Source organism: Pyrgilauda ruficollis, unplaced genomic scaffold, assembly GCF_017590135.1.
Source record: "Pyrgilauda ruficollis isolate IOZ18807 unplaced genomic scaffold, ASM1759013v1 scaffold20, whole genome shotgun sequence".
Classification (NCBI taxonomy): Eukaryota; Metazoa; Chordata; class Aves; order Passeriformes; family Passeridae; genus Pyrgilauda; species Pyrgilauda ruficollis.
This window is the reverse complement of record NW_024519207.1, coordinates 9,983,894-9,996,042: the sequence shown is the minus strand read 5'-3', so window position 1 is coordinate 9,996,042 and position 12,149 is coordinate 9,983,894.

Here is a 12,149-nt window from a genome sequence, read left to right as displayed (position 1 = left end):
AAAAAAAAAAAGAAAAAACCCCTAGGTTTTGGGTGGTGTGGGGTGGGGGCGGGGGGTGGTTTCTCTTCTTGTTCTACAAACAGAAAAGTAAAAACAGAAATAGAGAAATAATATTATTCTCTACAAGGCATTAATCAGAACAGTGCTGAAACATTGCATACATTTTTTTGTTATATTTTAAAAGGTCATTTAAAAATGGGGGATATGTTGATAAGTCACACATTTATTTTGAAATTAAGACAAAATGAATTAATTTGAGAGACTGTACAGTTAGTCTATTTTATTTTTCTTAAAGGAAATAATGGACTGATTCCATTGAAAAGACGTTCTAAACACAGCACACTTTCTATTGTAGAAAAAAATAAAGGAGTAAAAGTAGGCATTTGGTATCTCTAGATCAAAGCTGAATGACATTCTGAAATGTAACCTGAAAGAGTCAGGCACAGTTAACAGAGATTAAAAAATACCTAGTGCATTAAATATTGCGTGTTTGTAACTTCTGATGAATGATGGGCAGACTTGATTGTAGTGATGTGATGCTAGATCTTTTGAAACTATGATACAGATTGATTTTATATTACCTTGAATCACCTCTTTTCCTCTCTTCCCCTCCTCATGTTAGTGGAATGGTTAGATGAACAAACTAAAGTTATCTGTTAATGTATCTGAAATCAAATACAAGTGATATTTTTGAAGAATTTCAAAGAAAAACACTTTATTACAAAGTGTCTTATATGAACTTTGAGCTGTAGCAATCACAATAAAACCTATGGTTGTCTAGACTGTGGGACAGATTTCAAAATGTGAATACCCTTTCTTTATATATTCACTCATTGATATGACTACTAGCTAAACAATCCTCTATCACTGTGATAATTGAATACTTGGAGTAAAAAAGTAGGCAGTGAGGAAAAAAAAGATCAGTCACCGAGAATGCTCCTTGAGATAAGATAAAAAAATAGTGAAGGACATATTTTGTCATACATGTGTAAAATTACCTTTCCCCATAATCAGTCTCCTTATGTAGAACTACTTCTAGAGAAGTAAACTGAATACAAATATGTCAATATAATTTTGCACATTATTGAAGCATTCAATTTATTTAATTTTTTAAATAAGTAATCTCTTTCTCTCTCTTCTCACCCTGCAGAATTAGCCAATGGGAAGTACAAGCACAGAGGTCTAGTGAGCATTAATGTTCATGCATGTTTAGTTGTGCAGACATACATGCATACAGATGTGTGACACACATGAAAACTATATGGCATGAAGCCTAAATTGTAGACATACAATTGCATCTAAGTTGTACAACTTTATTCTAGTCTGTCTGGAAACCTTATCTCTTGCAGAAATGCCCCTCCTGAGGGGAACCACTCTTTGAAATTCAAAATAAGGCCATTGAGGACTCCTTACAGAGGAGGGAGGATCAGAGCAAGGATTCTTGCCCATCCTTCCTCTGGAAGCACCTCATACAGGGCTTTTCTTTCTCAACTCTGTAGGTGAAGTAAAGGGGTGTATTAGATGGGAAAACAAGACAGGATAGACTGGAAATAAATTTCTACTCAGCTGCATCTAATTGAACAGTGGGTAGCACTGAAAAGTTCGTGGAATCTTAACCCTCAGTAATTATTGGGCAGATGACTGCAATGAATGGGTATATTAGCCAGAGGAGCATAAGCAGTGCTCTGTAATTGACCTGGTTGGCTTGAACTAACTCAGAAGTGATAGGTCCAATATACAGCTATTGCACCTGTGGGACAGCCATTTCTCCAACAAGTAGTACTGTCACTGGCTATATACTGGCCTTATCATTTTCCCTTTAGCTGTTCTGAAATACTTTGACAATCCTCAAGAGTTTCAAATGAAACAAATGACTGCAGTTATACAATAAAATTTTGCTCCTACTCACCTATTATCCACTGCAGATAAATCATGGTTTTAAATTGACATCAAACATAGCCAGGTCTTCTTTTTATTGAGTTATTATAATAATGATTTAAAATTTAATAAATTTTTTGTAGAAAGCCAGATTTTAATTATTTTCATTTCAGTCCATGTCACCCTCATGGCTGACCTCTGGAACAGGCAATTTGCTTCCCTTTGTGTTGTAGCTGAACAGTGGGGCTTTAATTTTCCTAGCAGACATGGTGAGAACCAGAGGAAGGATAAGCACTTTCAAATGGAAGTGTGTATCTTGGTTTATCTTGGGTCTGTGAAGGACATCAGGCAGTTCTTTGATTTACAATAATTTCTATGTATTCTATAAATTTCTCAGATTATGGCAGGGTTTACTCACTGAATTATTCACTCACGTTGTATTATTATTACTCACTTTGGTTTAATAAAAACGAGATGTTGCAAAAAAAAAATAAATCTAAAAACCCAACAAAAAACTAATATAAATCAGCAAACCAATCAGCCAGAAAGTTGTCTCCCTTCTCCCACACTCCCCCTGTCCAGAATAACTGTGTGTATCCATTAAGAATGCCTGAAAAAAGTTGTCAGAAGTGCCTTGGAGAGACGGATGGGTCCATCCCCATGTAAATGCTAAGAATTTCTCAGTTCCTATAACAATAATAAAGCCTCTAAATATAGAGTTTCAATAGACTTTAATAATCTTTTTGTCTTAGTTAAAGCTTTTTTTCTCTGAAAATTAAATAATATAAATTTGTTAGAGGGCATTTCTTTACTCTAGTTGTCAGTGATCACACGCTTACTAAGACAAGACTTTGCATTGCTGAAAGCAGTCATACTGTTAAAGTTAGTGTATCCACAACACATCATAGACAAAGACTTGGTCTTTCAGAGGGAAAAAAAATCACGTGCTCAAAGAATGCATTAGCTGGGGAAAATGCTAGAAATCAGAAAGGATGCATTTTGAGAAAGAAGATAAGGGACAGTCAGTTTCATGTCTGTGATGGTAACAGCTGAGCATCTGCCTGACTTGAAGTCTTACAAGGCAAGCTGAGGAAAATATAAAAAATGTTAATTTTTTTTTTTTTTTGCATTGACCTAGAATTAAAAGGCAATTTTCCACAAATATATTTTAATAAAATAACAATTATTTCAGAATTCATGAAAGATTGAAGTTTGGGCTTCTTTCAAAAAAGTTAGGAAGCAAGGGAATACTAATGGAAAAGAGAATGTTACAACATTCTCTTTTATTATTTATCTTATTTACTTATTTTTCTCCCTCTTTGTGGAAGACCGGAATTCACATTCTTTCTTTGCATGAAGACATTTAAATCCATATCTAAAGAAAATACCCTAATGCCCCACTTTATTTAGTATAGCTGGGTGTTCTTAGTCTCTTCTATTGATACTGTACTTCGAATGAACTATTAAATATTAAAGAGAGTTTAGATGTGTTATCTGCTGGGAAGGAATAGTAACAATGAAGTGCTTTATTTGCCTGTCCATTCCTGTTCCTTTGTTTGATGACAGTGAAAGCTCCTAATTTGCTGCTGATTTTTGTATCAAATTAGGTTCTTCTTTTGTGATTGGATAAATAAAGGAATATATTTATAGTTGCTATATTACAGACTGGAATATTAAGTGATTTTTCTAAATGAAGGAATGATGAAAACATTAATTAAAAGGTTAAGATAAAGAGAGGATGATAAAAGGAAATGAGTAATTAAGGCCTAAATAACAGTAACTAGCTTTTACATCAAATAAAAATATCTTGTGTAATCAGTAAACCCCACACATGGCGAAAAGTCAGGAGGAAGCAATCCCGCAATCTCACACATCTATCCTCAGATACTATGGAATGCTTCATCTATTGTTCTGCATGTGTGAGTTCTTTGTAAGACACTGTATGATCATATGTGTGTAGAGAAAAATAAGTAGAGAACTGCTGAGGATCTGCCATAGTTTCTGAGCCCCATCATCCTCTACACTGTTGGGTGGGCTGTAGCTTGGTTCTGCATTTATTTTCCTTTAAGTAGTTAACAAGAAGTGTACCTATTCTTCAGCTGGTAAATAGACTTATCAAAAGTTTTTACTTCCTTAGTCTTTGTTTAGATATAAAAATCTAAAATGTATGTCTCAAATGTGCTGCCCAAAACTTTGTGATACCTTACATTACTCCATTAGATTTGAAAAGACATTGGTTTAAAATGTAGATCTTTAATCATCTTAAAGTGAGTGATCTGGCCAACAGACTCTAAGAAGAATGTCTCACATTTTCTGTCTTTCATGTAATCATAGAATATGCTGATTTGGGAAGGACCCACAAAAATCACTGAGTCCAAATCCTGGCCCTGTGCAGGACATCACAAGAATCACACTATGTGATTGTGTGCTGCAGAGCATTGTCCAAATGTTTCTTGAACTCTGTCAAGCATGGTGCTGTGACTACTTCCCTGGGGAGCCCATACCAGTGCCCAAACACCCTCTGGGTGAGAAACATTTTCCTAATATCCAACATAAACCTCCCCTAACTCAGCTTCATGCCATTTTCCTGAGTCCTGTCACTGGTCATGAGAGTGAAGCTGCCCCTCCGCTTCCTCTCAAGAAGATGCTGAACACCACGATAAAGTCTCTCTGAGTCTCTTCTTCTCCAGGTTGAGGAGACCAAGTGACCTCAGCTGCTCCTCACAAGGCTTCCCCTCATAGCCTTCACCATTCTCATGGCCCTATTTCCAGGGATGAGTAAAGACAAGGGGAGGATTTTTTTTAAACCTATCGTTCTGATCAGATGATGCAAACAATGGTATGCTTTCTTGATCCTGGTTTTCCAGCACATTCTAGAAACCTAGAGCAATGCTCTAGTTTCAAGGAATTGAGCAGAGCGGCTAGGTAATGGATTGCCCCATGAAAACAATGTATTTCATTGTCCTTCTGTGGATTTATTTCTTATTTCCTCCCAAATAGATCGGTGGACTAGAGGACAAGTGAAGCATACAAGAGAAACAGATGTCTTCCTGTTCTTCTATAATTATCTAGTCATAAAGTCAGAGGTAATCTCTTTTTATGAATTCTTCCTTCCTTTCCTGCAGGGAACTTGGATCAAAGTATGACACTCTGGTTTATCAAAGTCAGAAATTATAGATACTAGTAGAATTTTCCATTACTCATATGAGAAAGAAAAACCAGTGAGGTTTCTTCTTTAAAGGATCTTTCTTTCTTTCTTGTATTTATAGCTCATAAACCTGATGCCACTTAAGCTCTGCCCTATGACATCCCTGTCATCATCTACAAGCTGTGCACATAATCCAAGTTATATCACAGTGTTTTCATGCATTCTTTCAGTTGATTGAAATGGACCATTTTGCTTAATGAACCACCATATTTCACATAATTGTAATTCAAGTCAATATTTTCAGCATAACTCCTAGCTGCTAAAGTATCAGGTAGTTATGTATTTACTATTTTATATATGTTAAAAGTTATCAATTAATGATTTTAAAACACACACAATTTTTTAAGAAAGGGACAGATGTAAACTAGGAAATAATTTTGGTGGGCAAAAATGTCTAGTCTTGGAAATCTTGAGATTTTTCACAAATACTATGTTAATCTTTACAAAGAAGAAGAAAACAAAAAAGAGGAAGATTTTCCCAAGAATGTCCATTTTCAATCTTTAAAAGAATGCAAAGATGCTTTAAAATCACATTTTCTTTGTAATTTTTTTGCTTGGTAATGAACTTTTATCAACCAATCAATTTGAGATTAACAATCCCTCAATGTATTGTTAATATAATCATAGAATCACAGAATATGCTGAGTTGGAGGCACCCGTTGGAATCATCAAGTCTGACTCCTAGCACTACACAGGACACTCCAAGAACTACACCATGTGCCTGAGAGCATTTTCCAACACTCCTTGAACTCAGACAGGTTTAGCCTGTTCCAGTGTTCAACTACCCACTGGATGAGTGGCATAGACTGGAATGGACCTTAAAAGTCATCTTGTTCCAACCCCTCTGGCATGGGATAATGACATTCTTCAATTACTGGGTCAGCAGAGGCAGGAATACAAGGAGAAAAATGAAGGTGCAAGATAAGGCATTACAATGAGGAGGTAAAATTATAAAAGCTTTAAAGGAAATTAAGTTTTGAATCTTACCCTTAACAGTACTTTTCTTCTGTAAGCCATTAGCAGTCAGATAACTTACAGCCAGTCCATTCACTCTAACCTCTATTTGAGACTAATTAGAAGTGAATTAATCTAAAAGTTGGACAGGACTGAGGATGATAGAAAAATTCATTCCTGTCTAGCCATACTCTAAATCATCTGTTCAGAATCTCTGAGTTGGGCAAAATTCTAACAGAAGCTTCATTCAGCTGAGGGACACGATGCTAACTAAATGTAGAGAATTACACCTCTAAATCCAAACTTGCAAATTAAAACATTGCTGTTCAATGACCATCTCCAAAATCAACCAGGTAGCTCTCTTCTGATTGGAGAACTCCCTAAATCTTTTTCACCATGGCAACATCTACAGCAGTCTAGATTCCAGTATAGTTAAAATGAAGAGGATTAGGCACATACAGGGTGCAGTTCACCTGATGAAGAAAATACCCAGAATAGGTCTGTCAAATTATTTGTTGGAATTGTCTGTATGTTTCTATTTGCTATAGAGGGATCTCAGAAACCAACTCAGACAACATCTCTACAATTAGAGAGCCTGAATCCTGTTCCGAAATCTCTTTGCTTTTTCTACATGTTTAAAGCATTTATTTTCGTATTTTTTTGCTTGTTGAATGTTTTGCAACTGCAGTGACAGAGAAGCCCAAACAAAGGAGATACTCCTTAACAACAAAAAATTCCTACTGACTTTAATGAAATCAGTATGGAACTGACATACTGAGCTAGGTTATCCCAAAGCCTTCCATTTCCAATAAACTAGTCTTATACAGAGGTAGCAAAACCTTCTACTTAGTGGATTAAAACTTCAGAAATTCAGGCAAATTCTTCATCTTTAAAGGTTTTATCCTGTGGTTATTATTCAGGGTGATTGTTTTTATTTTGGGTGGGGTTTTTAGTAAATCTTGCTACTTTTCTGAGACTTAAAAATTTAATTTCTCTCTAAGGGATCAATTTACAACTGAACTTTATTGCTTAGCCCATTTGGAAAGTTTGCATCTATCATCCATCAATTCTATTTTTACTCACTAGTAGAAGCAGAAGTTTCAAAGGAAACAGTATATCCATGTAAAATTAATTAAGTTCAACTGTGACCTCATTACATTGATAGAGTGTAGTGCTGCTACCTGCAACCAAAACAAATTTATTTTGATTAAATATACTTCAGGTTATAAAAACAACGTATCTCACACAAGTCATAGGATTTCAGCAACATACAGGTTTTATTCTAAAGTTATGTACTACTCACAATAAGATAAAATGAGATTTCTTCTTTCTTTTGTTTTTTAAGGCCAAGGCACAAATATGTGGTTTGCACAAAAACCTCTGCATGATCAGTTCCTTGGCAGAAGATTCATATGATCAGATTTAATTTTAAAATTCCTCTGTGTTTTTAAATACATATTAAATCTATCAGAACATGGTCTACTGTCACTTTAAATCTTCTAAGAAAATTTACCTTCATTCCTCACAGGGAGGAATGAGAAGGAAATACTGTTTCCAATTCACCAGAGCGTTTTGAATTTTAGAAAAATTCCTGGGTGGTAAAGATACACTGCACTGTGACTCTGGCCTCTGAATAACTAAATTGATAGGACACATAAAGTATGAAAGTATTAAATCCCTCAGGGTAGGAATTTAATCCAGGTCTTCTACATCTGTTAAATATCCTTACTATCTGCTCACTTATTATTCTGGGGCATCACTTGTCTCTTCCTTAACAGATATTCTATCCAAGATTTGCAAAATCTTTCCTAGAGTGTTTCATTAAAACCAATTCATCACAGCAAAAGGCCTGGTTTGGGAAAAATGGTATTTTCTGGCAACAAAAATCTCATTACTAAAATTTTCCTAATGGATATTCATCACCATCTCCTGAGACTTATTTTGATTATTAGACGATTAAACTTATTATTTGCTTTCTATACACACAAATACAACCAAAACAAACTAAACCAAACAAAACAAAACAAAAAAAAATAGCCAAAAATAAACACCCACCAAAAAAACAAAAAACCCAAACACCAGTGTGAAAAATCCACAGGGAAATCAGTGGTTCTAGCAATACTTTGCTCATGAACAAGTCTTGCTGAAATAAATGTTGTCGCTGGTTTACGGTGCATGCCTCAAGTTATTTTTTATAATTTTAAAAAATTTTGTTATTGAATGATACACTTAGCATGATATGCACATAAATTCATTTTAAAATCTGGTTTCTGACTATATCTTCTGAAGAACGAAAAAAAAGAACATAGCCTGATGTTTCAAAAAGGATGAGGAAAGATTTAATTGTAATCCTAATTCTGCTCATAATTTGTTGCCGAATAAATTACTGATAACTGTGTCCCAAATAAATTACTGATAACTTACCTTACCCTTCTGAGAGAAGAAGATGATAATACAAAACATAGAAAGGTAGTGAGATGGTTCATTCACCGACGTCTTTTTGTGGGAAAATATCTCCCTGCACAGCTCCGCTTATATGTAAAATGTTATTCTAAAATAATTGTATCAATTATCAAATAGTACTGACATGGAATTTTTTATGTCTTTAAAATTATATTTTAGTAACACAATTGCATTCACCTCAAAAGTTTCATTTTTTTAAACTAGGCCTTAGATTTAGATATGAGGCAATGTAATTACGGAAGGTGTTCCATCACACACAAAATCTGTCACCTTGTCTCTTATCACAAAGAGACATTAAATTCATAATCATTTCATTATATAATTAGTGCTGAAGAGCATGGTGAGAAAAGTGCTTCTCAAATCGGATAATTATTATCATTTGCATCAGTGTCCTTCCAGCAATCATACTATATATTTAGAGACAGCAATGAAAATAAATGGAGTGCTGTTGTTACTTGTCCCATCAAAAACTTTCACAATGGCAATGACAAGAACATTACATTCCTCTCACTAGCAGAAAATAAAATGTACACATTGGGACAGATAAATGTTCCTTCCTATATTTTACTGTGTAATTCTAGCACTCGCCATACTTCACCTTTTCTGCTAACACTTGCAAATTACTCCAGGACAAACCGGTATTCATGTCTAATTTGCTGCTTATTTGCAAAATGCCTAAAAAGACAGTTTTTATTAAGAAATGCACCATTAATTTTAGAGCAAATATAATATATCTGGTTTGGGGTGTTTTTTTTAGTTTTTTGGTGGTTTTTTTAAAAGTACAGTAAGTGTAAAAAGAATAAAAGCAACTTTGTATATTTTTGCTCCAAAGTAGAAAATTCTCTTTTCTTCTTATTTAGCACAGCAGTTAATATTGTCTTTCCTCTGGCCAAACCATTGTGGAAACTAGAGTATCTGAAATTACATTTAATTATTTAATTGTGTGGAGAGAAAGTAGCTAGCATTGCTTCTAGACTGCTCACATTTCTAGCTGGGCATTATTGCTCTCTCTGTGGCATGATCAGAAACAATTACCACGTCAATAAAGTAAGAGGTAGCGTTACCTGGGATTGAAATCATGATTAGAACAGTGACCTGGCTATGACACAAATTAGCTTACCCTCTTGCTTTTCTTCTTTTTAATAATTCAAGAATCCTTTCTCTGTGTATGCTGTGTATGTTCTGGCTTTGCATTCTTTGCAGTCTTTATTTGCTGCTGTTAATATGCTCTTTCTGACATTTAAACAATTCTATTAAAAACCGCTTGTAAATACTAAATTGAACTGCATAATGTAAAAGAAAATTCTCTAAGCAAATATGTTGTATAACTGGAAACATTGCTTTTTTCTTTTGCTTTTTTCTTTTCTTTCTTTGCCTGATTACCCTCAAGTCTTTGATAACATGATTATTTACATAAAAAGGAAATTATTTGCATAAAAAGTTCATTGAACTGCTTGGGTGTTTTTCTATGAGGAAAATACTGAAATTCACAAGTATTCACGACAATATTTTCCATACTGACAATCAATAAATATAAACCAGAAATATAAAATTGCATGAAACTATGACAATGGGTACTAAAATGGGCAGGAAAGGGGAAAAAAGGGAAGATGGAAAGGCAGATGGTATGAGAGGTAAATTATCTGAAGAGAAAAGGAATTTAAACTATACTGTAACTTACATAGAAAAAGTGTTACAAAAATCTCCAGTAAAGACATATTCTAGATGTATGTGTTTTTAAATATAGTATACTATATAGGGGTCATTACATTCCGTAAAAACAGAAAAACAAAAAGTGTTTTTCTTAATCCTATTAATTTTGTTTTACTTCAAACTTCCTTTCTGGTTTCCCTTTCTTCTTTATAAATATATTTTTTGCCACTCTAAAAGTCTTGGTAGAATTTCCTCCCCTTTTTTTTTTTTTTTTTTTTTTTTTAATTTGGCTTTGAGCTTTGTGTTTATATAATCCCTTTCTTTACAGATTTCTTAATTGTCCTTTACTTATACTGTTCAAAGCAGGTTAGTTACCTATAGCACATATCAATCACCTGTCTATCATATTTAAGCAGTTTATTACCATTTTCTAAATATGTTTTATAAACTAAGATTTCATATTCTCTTACAGCTCTAGTTTGTGGTAGAATCTGAAAGGCCATATAAAGATCATGCTTTTTCTTCTCCATATACATCCTCAGACCCAGGTGTCCATAAACTAAACAGAAAAGGCAGAAAAGAAAGTACTGTATTCTGCATTTCTAGAGGGTAAGCTTATGAAAACAATGATTAAACTTAAATACTCTGGGTTAATATCGCTGTTAAATAAACAAGTCTCATGGGGTAAGTGTGATTCTTTCAAGCAGAACCCTGAACAAGATGAAAGTCTGTTCACCTGAAATCCAAAGTAGTGAGTATTAAGACTACAGAATGTTAGAAGCACTGAACTTCAAAATAATATATAAATATATATCTATACATTTAAAGGATTTTGGCAAGGTTAATTCTCATCTTACTGAACTGAAGTTTCAGGGAGCAGCATGAGTGGGGCTGGTCTCCAAGGAAGGATGAGCTGAGAGCCCAAGGTTCCCAGGTTTGCCCAGCACAGGCTGCATGCTGTCTTTGCTGATGGGTGCAGAACAGCAGGGTCTGGGCAGGGCATCACTTGGGACAGCGACAGGGGCCACCCACAGAGGCAGACAATCAATGTCAGCAGTCACATCTAGGGTCCACCCAGCGTGACTAATCTGGACCAGCTGGATATGGGGCCAGAGATGGGATTAGAGACCAGGCTACCTGTAACATAGCTCTGTGTTCCATCTGTGGGACAGCAGCACTGGATGCTAAGTTACCCATAAGGTAACCCCAGGGTCCAAGAGGTCTTTCTCATTCCTCTGTCCCTCTAAAATAAATTTGTATTAGCTTCAACATATCAGCCCATAGGAAAAGAAGAAATGGCTCTTAAAGACCATCATTGAAGGTCATGTAATGTACTTCTTATATACTAAAATAGTGAGTTTGTCCATAATATAAAGAGGGCCAGAAATTATAATGGAAAATGTAAGCTCAAAGTAAACAGAGATCTAGGGAAGATTTGTATTTCAAAATCATGTCAGGATACTGAGGGTAGGTGTAAGGAAGCAGAGGATATAAGAAAACAAATGGTCTTTTCTAAGCCAAGAAAAAACGCATTAACCTCTTTCTGCAAACTCTGTATGCCTCACAAAGCCTTTACTCTATAGTCATAGAGCTATACATTCAATTCTTGAAGAGACTATATACAGATACCACTCAAGAAACACTGAGTCACTGAGAGACAGATTTGTCATGCAGGCAGTGTCAGAAAGAATTGAGAGCGCATTTAGGACTATGAAATATGGGGATGTATGTACTGATTAAGTCAAATAGCCTTGTAATTGCCTTTGTCTCACAGTGACAACATAGCAGATATCAGTGGAAAAAACCATGAGATTAGGATAAAATAGATTGGTGGGTTTATTTTTGGTCTGATATATCACCTCTGCTAACGATGTCTGTTTCTGCAAGCAAGGGATTCTAAGATTAATGTATTTCTCTCTCCTTGTGCAGCATAACTCTTGCATTAATTTTTCTGATACTCCTTTTGAACTCCCTTGAGGGTTTTGGCATCCAC